The sequence below is a fragment of the Dreissena polymorpha genome, chromosome 10, assembly GCF_020536995.1.
Source record: "Dreissena polymorpha isolate Duluth1 chromosome 10, UMN_Dpol_1.0, whole genome shotgun sequence".
Taxonomy (NCBI): domain Eukaryota; kingdom Metazoa; phylum Mollusca; class Bivalvia; order Myida; family Dreissenidae; genus Dreissena; species Dreissena polymorpha.
This window is the reverse complement of record NC_068364.1, coordinates 33,670,970-33,683,484: the sequence shown is the minus strand read 5'-3', so window position 1 is coordinate 33,683,484 and position 12,515 is coordinate 33,670,970. Positions and strand designations below refer to the sequence as shown.

The window sequence follows — 12,515 nt, the reverse complement described above, 5'->3', positions numbered from 1 at the left end:
CCATGGCCAGTTATGTTTGAGGAAACAACCATGATACATTTTCCAAATCTGTAATTATTTTGTTCTCTATCTCTATATAAATATATTTATATATGTTAAGTAAATTTTGCGAATAATGTTACCAAATGTACCTCGTGACAATTATTGATTTCGAACGATCATCAGGGAGGGTCAGATTAGAGGAATGAACCTTTTTAGTATTTGTGGAAAACCAATAATTATATTGAAACGTTAGTAAGTAGATAGAAATAACAGGGAACCATTTCGCCCTCTGAAAGGCAATCGGAAGCTCAACTTATAATAAGTTGTTTTTATTTCTATACAAAATATTGAAGGTAATTTCGATAGTCAAATAAAATGATAAAAAAATGTGTAAAAACGTATGGCCATTGGGGGGATCGAACCCACGACCTTCGCGTTATTAGCACGACGCTCTAACCAACTGAGCTAAACGGCCACCTGTGCAATCTCCGTTTTTGTAAATCTCTAAACCTGCACTACCGAGGTTTACACTAAAGTCTTAACTGAATAACGCAATGACGTTTTCATCTATTTATAGTATAAACATGCGTCTACATGAATTATGATGAATCGCATTTCTTCGGATTCCTCCGTAAGATACTATATGAAGGTGATCGAATATGAAAATAAGTCAGGGACCTATACAAACAATGTATAGGTCCCTGAATAAGTTAATCAAGAATAAAATGTATGCTACGTCTTATGGTGTTAAACAGCTTACTCATCATTCAACGAGGTTTATTAGTATTTGAAAGCCCTATAGGCAGTACCGTTACAATGCTATATATTTTGTCCACAGGATAATGCAATTGATTTCGGAAGAAATAATTAAAATATCGAGATCGTGAATACATTATGGTAGACACACATATGTGGAATATAAATTATTGATCCATTATGATCATCTATTGAGTTATGCCAAATGGTTTGTTTGTGTTTAAAAGTTTAGTTCTTCCTGAATGCTCCGAGCTTGTATGAGAATTATGCGTACAGCTCGGAGAGTGAATACGGGTAGCTGTGAGTTGGATTATTGCAACAATTAAAAAAAAGACAATGTCATGTGAATACAGTACATGCTATATCTAGCGTTATTTAAGTTAAAACGGATTGGATGGATTTTAACAGCAGCGTCATAGTCTTATCCCTGCCAAAAGACCTGCTTTATTGTCACCGACATTACATGATACAAGATAAATAGCTTGCAACTGTGCTTGAAAATGGTACAAGCTCCAAACGAAAATCCTGGATCAGCCCTTGACCCACAGGCAGACCACCGTCTAGATTTCCATACGTTGCAAACATGCCAGCTGGTGTTCACTAAGAAAGGGCACGTCATGTGGGCATTTCAATGTGAGCCTCGGTATGGGAAATAAACATAATGCATGTGCGTAGAGTGACATCCCACATTACGCTGTGCAGTTCACACAGGTTAATTTCCGTTAAGAAAATACTTCATTTTTTAAAAACAAGAACATTCACAAAAGCGGAAAGTGTCGTCCCTGATTAGCATGTGCGGACTGCACAGGTTAATCTGGGACGACATTTTATTAACATGCATTAAGCTCTGTTTTCACAAGACGACGCTCATTTAAGCATTACCTGTTATGGCGAGAGAACTGCATATACATGCACTAACATGATGTAGAAACACGTGTTTGAATACGACAGCCACTGTTTGGTGCCGAAGAATTTTGATTTTTTTTGTCAATAGTTTTGAGCATATCGTATAGTAAATAGTATTTTGAGTATTTTGAGAATATAGTATTTTGAGCATATAATAGTTTTGATTTTAAATACATATAGTATTTTACCATATCATATAGTTTTGAGCCATCGTTAAAATGCTTTCACAATTAAAACTGATGTTTAACATTTGACCACTTTCTTGATTATGGAAAATTATTATATTGTGCTACTTGTGATATAATTGATAAGTGTGCTTCTTCGTACCGATTCAACGAAACGGCGAAGAGCTTGTTGGGATGGTTATGCTATATTTATGCTTATTTATAAATTTAATTTTGTTTAATTTGGTTAACTTCACTAAAATATACTTTTGAGTATACTGTCGATAACACTGACGTCCTTCACATGAGGATTTATCGTATTCAATTATGCCAAAAGCTATATTTAACTATGCCAGCAGTTATATTTAACTATGTCAATAGTCATATTTAACTATGCCAATTGTAAGACTTCTATTCAACTATTCCGCCTAGCGACCGGGAGGTCACGAGTTCTATCTCCGCTGTGAGAGCGTTCTTAGGATCCCAAACCATGGGCACCAAGTACTGGTTCTACCCAGGAAACGGGCTCGAGAGCGTTTCAATAAGTATTAGGCTTTCGATGCCATCTAAAACAAAAAGGTTTAAATCAACGCTCGAGTTAGGATAAGTCTTGGTACGGATATGTCAAGTCGTTCTCGCATTCCCGACGACTTCAAGGTAAACCGTCCTGCTGAGTAATATTTTAAACTTATAATTATTTAAAAATAACATTGTTAAACTTAGCTTGTGTTTGATTTTGAATGCTGAGAAACTCATGTTTAGTGACACACAGGACGCGACTATCTTACGGAAAGAATATGGCGAGAGATTTTGCGGTTTTAAACGGACATACCGGGTAATGGCATTTACTCTACTGGTTTCTAGCCTTATTCCCTATAAACGTGATTTCGTGCAACCTATTCAATTATTTACTTTGACGGAAATACGATACGCTTCTTAATTATATGTACGCACCTACTTGAACCGGGGTTCAACAATTACCCGTCAATGTAAACATCGGCGACACGGGTTGGTTTGATGTAGATTAACAGTATCTGGTTGCTTTATTGTGAATCTGCAAAGATTTTATCAGTGAAATAATGTCCGAACTATTTTAACCATAGATAACCTTTTGGTATGGAAATTAAAATTTTGTGTGAAACAAGATCCGCTTTTGTATGTGCTTTTGTTCAGCACAAGAAATATCTTTTGTATAACAAGTACGCACCATCGACTTTAATGTTAATAATAGATACGGCCATTAATATAATAGTAGCGACACTAATAAACTAATATAATACACACCAAAATGTTTGTTTAAGACAACCAGACTCTAAAACATTTTATTTAACATGTAAGATTTTAATTTGTTTGATTTTTTTTTATGTTGGCTTTCCATATCTTGTGTTATTTATACTAAAATGCGTTTGTTTTATTATAACCCCATCTATTTCAAAACAACGTGTTAAACATATTACCGATATATCTACCGATTCTTACTCGATTTTTTCTTTTCTTTTAATCACGTTCAATGTGATCGTAAGATCTCAATAAATATGAATGTTGAGTCCCGGATTACCCTTTAAGCAAAGTAGGCAACTGCCTATGGGACCCGCGACTTATAGGGGTCGCATACGAAAACGACGATAGAATTTGTTTACTAACTTAGACTGTAACACGGTAAGCTCGCGGTAAACACCCATATTTACATACCAGATAAATGAATGAATACAGAATCATTTTTGAATTGAAATATTTTAAGAATAGCTTTTTTATAACGAAAATCCATAAATTTTAACTGTTCATAGTCACAACAAAAACAACACCGCATGGGCCCTAAAAGTTTCACTGCATATGGGCACCACGGTGTCTATGCCGGCACTGTGAATGTTAAAACAATACGACATAAAAAGTATCACGTGTTATGATATTTATTAACCCATTATCTAAGAATGTGCAATGTATAGATGTAAAGATTTCACCATTTTGGATGTCCGTATTATGTTATTTCATAAAAATGTGCTAGTCAAGCTGTTGTTTATCTGTTCAAATAAGTTATTGCCGCCAAAATAAACCGCCTACACTGCCCGTTCCCCTTGAATGGTAGAGGATACAAATTGCGAGTTTAATGTACAGTATAAGTGTTTGTTAACAAACGAAAACGCCGATTAATCGAAAATTAGAATAAAAGGTCAGAAGAAGTAGAACGGGTAAACAAACGAAAGTTCAGTTGTACTCAATTGCAAATAATGTTCTGCCGTAGAGCAGAAAAAAACAGCTTCAAGCGCACATGACATGTAAACTGATGAGAAAACTTCATTACTGCAACATCTGCAGATTCGTTCAAACGACACATAGACCACAATTTTCGTCCTGCAGCATAGCGAGTAAACGTGTTCGTATTCACTATGCATTTAAATAAAGTAAACAATATTTTTTATTGTATCATATATATAAAGATTTTTCATTAATCTATTCAATATTCCACGTTCATATTCATGTATTGGTTAAAGAGATGGTGAGGATAAAATGTTGACAACGAAATCGTGTTATTATCGCTTTAAACTGTATTATAATTGTTCGTAGCGTTATTAATAGTGATTTTGAAGCCAAAGATAAATTTACAAAAATATTTCCGTCTAGTTACAATAATCCAACTCCCAGCTACGACCCTCTGGGTCTGTACGTATATAGAATTCACTGAAAAGAACTAATTTCCAACATAACCCAGATGTAAGATCTTAAATCAATGCCGCTCATGTTTATTTTTAGTAGTGTGTAGCCGGACAAAAACGAGATATACACACCGGTCTTGCTGACAATAACGTAGTGACGTTACCATCTATGTATAGAATGTATATAAAAGTAACAAATTACATAAACAGTAAATATTGACACAAAACTATGAACAAAATAAAAATTATCTTTATGCGAAAAATAAAGGTGTTTGTTTATATCGTTGCTAAGGGACAGAGTGACTGACATCAATTAAAGATCATATTGCAATTTATTTGCCAACAGACATAACAGCCTCTGTGGCCCAATGGATAAGGCACCGGCCTCCTAAGCCGGGGATTGCGGGTTCGAGTCCCGCCAGAGGTTGAAATTTTTTTTTATTAATTCCGATTCTTTTTTTTTATGCTAACTTATTGAATGCATTTCTAAAAAAAAGCACGATCACGTTAAAAAAAAAACAAATAATTTCATAAGCTTAAACGCAGCGATTATTTATTGTAAGACTGGAGTGTATCGATAGAATCAGCAATTATATATGCCGCCTAAATGCTACTTTATGTGGCGAGTAAAGCCGTTTCATAAATATCTTCATATTGACATTTTTGTACGATCAGCATTGAAGTAACTCGACTAAATACAACCGACCCAATGCAAAACTTAGATCTATACAGACTACAGTAAGGTATATTATCTGGTGAAACATATGCGACTGGTTGAAAAAAATTCAGGCATGCATTCAAATTTCGACAGCTGCTAGCTATCTAAACGCTCAACTGATTGTTTTTGTTGAGAACACAGATAAAGATCAAAGGCATACCTTAGTTGCTCCAGAAAATCTGCCAATTATTACGAGAAATATATTTTCTTTTTTGAACAGTGTACACACATAATTAAAGGGAGGCGACTCTTATAGATGGCGAGTGTCAAATGTTTACAGTATTCTCCCCTAATACGAATTTCTTTTGCTTTGAGGTAAAATAATGTTTCGGTTGTCCAGTCCTACTCAGTTACTCCCAGGACGGCTAGATTTTAGCCATCGGCTTATCAGCAGAACTAATTAGTGTTAACTGTTCTGTGGTCATAAAGCACACTCCCCTGTCAACAGCCTGCTTGGCGATAATAAATGAACCCAGGTGTAATATCTATCCAAATGTGAATCTGCTGCAACATGTTTCAGAGAGTTATCGACCAGTGTAATTAGCAGTTGTGCCAAATATTAATAGCCAATTCAACATTTATTTTGATTTTTTGGATATGTATAAAACAGGTAAGCTTGAAATGTGTTAGTAAAATAATTTATTGTTCACCTTTGTTAGATTTTCAATTTGACATGTAACAAGCACTGAGCATGTAAGATGAAATGATTGAAATTAAAACTAATAGAAGTTATATGATTTTAAAAGATAGTTTTCTTTACTCTTTCAGATTGACAACCAAAATGACTTTTCATATTCCATCACTGAGGGAACTTAGAATAGTTTTTGACGAAAATGATTCAGAATATATTATATTTGATGAGTTCAAAGCATTTCTAAAAAACAATAAGTGTGGAGATGAACCAGCAATTTAAAGTGGCAACATTTTCAGTTGGTTGAAAGGAAAAGATCATAGTGTTAAAAGTGTTGAAGGAAAACCTTCATTTAAACTGGAGAGCATAGTGCAATACTGTATGTCATATCGCGACACATATGAAGTGTGTAGACAGGTTACAAAGGAAATTAAGGGGATATTAGTTAATCAGTCAGAGGAAACCCGCATAACATCTACAAAAGAGATATACAAACATATAGCTAATGCTGATTTTTTTATCTAAAGTCATTTTGTCGGAACTTAAAATTGAGGAAAGTGACATTACAACATTAAATTCATTTTACAAAAATGAGTTTACTGAAGAAAGCTGGAGTAAAATATGTTTCTTTGAAATGCATTTTATGAGAGAAGGAGATTTTAAAATTGAAAGTGATACATATGAGACAACAATTATGAAAAAAAACTAAATTTTTATCCGAAATGCAACAGGCGCACCAACTTGCCGGGACGATAATGGAGCAGTCAAGAAATGAAATTTCGGAAAGAACAAAGCGACGGGAACATGCTGAAATGGGTGAGCGAATATGTATCAGTGGAAAAAATACACACAGTCCTTCTATCATTGAGTCACAAGTGATGAATGCAATGCCTGACCAGTGCTTTTTGAATACAATTGTATTGTCTGATTGTACCAGTCACTGTACGCATAATAAGTCATTACATGTTTATGCAGACATTTCAGAAGACAGCCAGGCTTCCATTCCTGATATTAAGACTATTATATCATCATATGTAAAAACAAACCACAAGGAAACGTGTTCAGAATTTGTGTTCTTTTCTGGAACTATAAAAAAGTATAAAGACTCTTCAGGGGAATACATGCGTTTTAAACTGCGAGATGATTTTCTGTCCGGAAGACTAAATGAATCTGTTTTGTATCATTGGAAATCTTATGATTGTGACACAGGTTCTATCTTTGAAGATACTGATGAAACATGTCAATGTTGCTATGGTACACCTCAAACAAAGCCATTGTCCACAAAATCATTTAATGTACTCTGGGAGTGGTATATTGAAACTCCTCTTGTTTGCCAAATTCTGTTTGAAATATTCATCAACCAAAGGTCACTTAAAAGAGCAGAAGAGACCAAACAGTTCTTGAAAAAGAAATATACAAGGTTGTACATGCAATATGACAGTTTCTTGAATATTTTAAACAAAAGGTATTGTGGAATTCTTCAAGACAAAAGCACACAGGAACTGTCGATGAATTATCATTCCCTGTCAGCAGTATTTAATTTGACGTCAGCAGAAGGGCTAACCCAAAGTTAAACAACAGCTGAACAAAAGTTGAAAGACATGGCAAACAGTGAAAATACCTATTTTAACACATATTTAAACAAATATGCATTGACATATGAGACAAGCGCTGGTGAAAGCACAGAAAAAGTTTGTTTAAGAGACTGCGTCTTAGTCTTAATGATGGACAACTTAGTACGGCTTAAAAAGCATGCGGATCCCGATCCAGGAGAAAGCCGGTCTATGCAAATCTGCACATTGCCAATCACCATTAAAGGAATTCCAAAAGATGCATTAGAATGTGTGAACTGGCATGATGCTGATTGCAAAGCCTGTGTGGATATTATATGCAAGTGTAAGCAAGACAAAGTGTTAAACAGTTCTGATGTTGACAACTTGTTAATACATTTAACTACAAAACAACAATCAGGGTTTAATGACTTCAAGAAGCTAGTGACATTTGGATACAGTGACATCTGGAAAGCAGTGTTGAAAGGTAATTTAACATTTGGTTAAAAAAATATATTGTAAAGTAATATAGATGTTAGACAGAAAAAATTATCTCGTCTCCCTATATATGGGACCAATTGTCTCGTCAGTATGTAAATTAAGAGGGGCATTCGGGAAAAATGCAAATTGATTAAGAACTTTTATATTGTTAACGCAATATGAATGATATTTCATTGGAAAGGGAAATTCATCACCTACACGATGGTTTAATGTTGCATTATAAAACATGCATCGGTTAGTCACAATTCTTACGTAAATGACCCCTATTTAGAGACACTGGAACATAACACTTTTCCGACCTGCAATGTAAATAGGCACCGGATCCATGCTGAATGTCTTAACAGTGTAGTTTTATCTATATAATTTAAAGGCGAATTAAGTTTTTAATGTATACAAATGTTGAAGTTTAATCTTTATAAAATGAAGTTTTGCATTTATCTGATGAAGTTTCAACTTTACTAATGTAATTAAAGTTTACATATATGTAAGGGCATTATCCTTTAATTAGCAAGTTTTACCAAACATGTAAATTACAAATGTATATCAACAGACAATCAATGTATTTCATTATACTATCGTTCAATACACATGTGCTTATATCGACCTTTATTGTTGTTTCAGAAAAAATGCATCTACTTTCCCCCACCAGACAGGAGAGTAACACTTTAGATAAATCCTTTGCGTCACTACAGCTGGGTGATGTAGAAGTAAGTGCTTATGCAATACATTTGCACACTGAAAGCACCTTTTTATGTTGTCTTACACCATTAATTCATATGTTCCACTTGAGTTCATAGCTCCTTTATTTGCTGATATCTTAGATATTTGATATGCAGGTACCTTGAATTGACATTTACCAATTTTTAGATTTATGAAAATGTGTGATTTTTCAATGATCACTGTCTTGTTGAATATCACATTAAACCGACAATATTTGACTGACAAATGGGTTACATTGCAGTTACAAGGATTAACATATTTCAAGACTTACTAATTTTAAAGGGAAACACAACCCTAAATACAAATTGCTGACATAGTGGATATTTAATTAGGTGTAAATGACATCACTATCACACAAAATTGGGCATTGGATTTTAAAATACTTACAGCTATGATTTGTCTTGTACTTCTACTTCGGTTCTCGTAGCCCTTAAAAAAACATTCCATGTTTCGAATTTAAGGTCTAATTTCGTCTTTATGGGTTTTTTTTTCTACAGGAGGATGAAGACTTGCAGGAATTGTCTCACATTGGGGTAGATGTTATAACAGAAACGGATGAAATTGAAATAGAGCCGGATGCAATTGAGGAGCTTGAGAGCATTCAGCTTGACCGGAGCATAAATGATGGGCAGCCTGGAACTGATATTATGAATTCAACGTTGGATGATTCCCTGATTTTCAAAGTACATAGTGATGTTGAAGAAGATATAGATGTTGAACAACACCCAATGGATTATTCAAGTACAGTGGCAACAGAAGCCTCTGTTAGTTCGACACGAAACGCAGATCATTATGAAAACAGAGTGTTGTCTCATCTTGGCTTTAAAAAGTACAATCTGCCTCCGCTTTTATCACGACACCCACCCCCTGCTGTTGGTCGCGATGATGATATTCAAAAGCTAAAAGAAATTCTTGACGATGTATTGGTAAAAACCGACAACACAAAAGAACCATCAAATAAGATTCTATTTGCCCCGGACCACAAAATTGCTGTCAATTTACTGAAACTACGCGATACTAGTAAGAAGTATGAACGATTTCTGCCAGAGTTTCCAGCACTACATTTACGGAAATCAAAAATTACCATTTTGTGCAGTGCATACAAAGATGCCGGAGTTCTTCACATACTAAAATACATGCGTGACGAAGACTTTCAGGAATGGAGGAAGCTGATATCAGCTGATCACATAGAAATGGGTACAAAATACATACGGCGATTGTCCACAGCATTACATCTTGCATTCTTCATCGTCTTTCTTCAAAAGTACCATGCTGATAAAAAAAAAGAAGTCATTACCGATGTCTTGGATTCAAAGAATATTGATGCACATTGGATGAGCTTCACTTCCTTTCTTGAGGAAGGCTCCCGAAGAAATGGAACGTTTGCTCTTCATAGGGACATCATGACTCACTGTGATGAAGTATGCGCAATAGCATTTGCTGAACGTCTCGGAGGTCCTCAGGGATACAACTTGTTATTAGCTGCTGTGAAATCTAGCCTGCCATTTTCGTTCCTGAATGGTGCATCCTCTTACGCAGCATTTACTACAAAACTTCTACACGAGTATTACAAAAGTGGAATATACTACCAAAACATGAAACACTCGCTTTTCAGTACCCCCAATAGAGGAAGTGAAGTAAACTTTGCATTAGATACCCAGCGAGAGATGGACCATAAGGATGCACTTAAGGCATTCAGATCCGGTTCGACAGTGGCGTCCGTCTTGCCCAGAATGTCTCTCATAGATGTATTGGATGACACCCATGAAAGAACAGCACATAGCAAGATAGAAAAAACTCAGGAAGAATTGCTGGGTTTTAGCACAACAAACACAGATGAGAAATACATTGTAAGAATACTTAGCCTGATTTTGAGACAAGGCGGTATATGCCTAGATGAAGATGACAAGGTGTACAATGTGTATGATAATAACAAGACCGTACTTTCTCCTGCAGTGCTTGACTCTGAAACAAAAGAGCTTGGCCAGTTCTTGATTAAAAAGTATGCAGCCCAGGAAGGATTGTTTGGTACATCAAAATCAGACATACCCAATGTAAATGATGTAGCTGGACCGAAACAGCTTTTGCAAAAAGTGAAATCAACAAAAGGAGTAACTATCAGGCGAATGTTTGCGAAAGTTGATACTGAAACCAAAACAGATCGCGACAGGCGAGAAGATGTCAGAAAGAAGACTGTTAAAAAACAGCTACAGCGGTTCGATTGTCTTAGTTCAGAGATGAATGCTTGCCAGGCAATTGTCAAACCAGACTGTACGAAACCAAAAGTTTTGAAATCATCCGGTATGAAGAATGCCTTGGTGAAGACAGTACATGAGGCAATTAGCAACACCAATGAAGAAAACAACAACATTTTGGAAGAACACAATCTCATTTTCCTTTCAAAAAGAAGCATTCCAAAACCAGTAATGGAGACTGCATCACATGCAACAATTGAATTTGCTGGGGTGAAATTTAAAACAAATGCATCGTCTGGTCAACAGTATTTAAAGTATATTGAAAACGGTGTCATCAAGAAAACGCAACTGCAATTGCCAAATGTGCAGGAGTTAGCAATCTGTGAAGAAAAATATCAGTTTACTCCTGATGATTTCAAGGCTGCAACAAGATCACAAAAAGTTTCAAAAAAAGCATACAGTGTCACCCATCTTAAAACTTCAGAAGAAATGCTGTCCTCAGAAACGTTCCACAAAAATTCAATTGTCACAACACCACAGGGAAAAAGTCTCATCAGCACATACTTGGCTAGAAATATACACAAAATTAAAGTACAGAAACCTATCACCATCAGCATAGACAGCGAATTACACATGTCAAATTGCTCATGCCCAGAACATCCTAAATGCTGCTGTTGCCCGAGATATGCTCATCCAATATGTGCCAAGATGTATGCAGACAAAGAGCCAGACATTGACATCCTTACATATATTAAACAAACAAAAGGGGAGGCCGAAATGTCCCAAGTTGATTGGCTGACTGAATACCAGGATCGTTTGTTAGATGGAAACGCCTGTGTTAGCATCGTCACATCTGGGGATATTGATGCGGTTGTTATCCACATGTTTGCTTTGTCACATGGTTGGCCCCGTACATCAGACGGAAAGTTCAAAAATAGTGTCTTTGTTATACTTTAGAAGCCAGTCGGTCTCTATGACACATACCATGTGACAGGCATATTGACCGCATTGGAGGAAAAATGGAATGACAAGAACATTGGAATGAAATTAGCCCTTGTTCTCAGTATGGCTGGCAATGACTTCCTTCCAAAGTTGCATGGAATTTCACATACAAAAACAGTTGAGGTCTTCCTGCAATACCCCCACTTGCGATCGTCACTGTTTGACTTTGAACACCCCTCTGACTGCACCATACACGTAAAGCTGAACCCAGACATATACACGGAACTTATAAAGTACTTGTATTGCGCAAAGAAGCTAAACGCGGACGACTTCAGTTTTGATGAAATACGTCAAATGTCAATATTGCCAGTTAATGCAAAGTCATTGAAAGATTACAGAAATCCACAGCTTTGGATGCCCCCAATAAGTACAATCGAAAAAATGTCCAAGAATGTCCAGTGTCTCATAGACTATTACTTGACCGCTGGGGACCATTCGAAACAAATGCCAAATTTTCTGCTATGTGGTAGTCTTACTAAAACAGACAAAGGAGAGATAGAATTCGATCTAGGTCCAGATTCACATATCAACCGTATTGGGGAATGTGTGGTTACAGATCCAGGAGAACTGGCGCTCAGGCTGAGGAAGAAAGGAAAACGGAAACCAGAGGAAACACCACAAAAAGGACGAAGGCGCAAACTACGGCCACAGGCACAATCAACTCCAAGGTAAAACAACACATTATTTACAGAAAGATGTGGCATCTCATCAGGGTCTGCGCTGTTTGCTTCAGGAA

General features: G+C 36.0%; 2 non-coding genes across 2 annotated transcripts; one reads left to right on the top strand and one right to left on the bottom strand.

Moving 5' to 3' along the window:
* Nucleotides 1–383: 383 nt before the first annotated feature.
* Nucleotides 384–457, bottom strand: Trnai-aau (transfer RNA isoleucine (anticodon AAU)). Its single transcript has one exon. It is a non-coding gene; the product is annotated as a tRNA-Ile (tRNA).
* Nucleotides 458–4,816: 4,359 nt separating this feature from the next.
* On the top strand, nt 4,817–4,889 carry Trnar-ccu (transfer RNA arginine (anticodon CCU)). Its single transcript has one exon. It is a non-coding gene; the product is annotated as a tRNA-Arg (tRNA).
* Nucleotides 4,890–12,515: the final 7,626 nt, after the last annotated feature.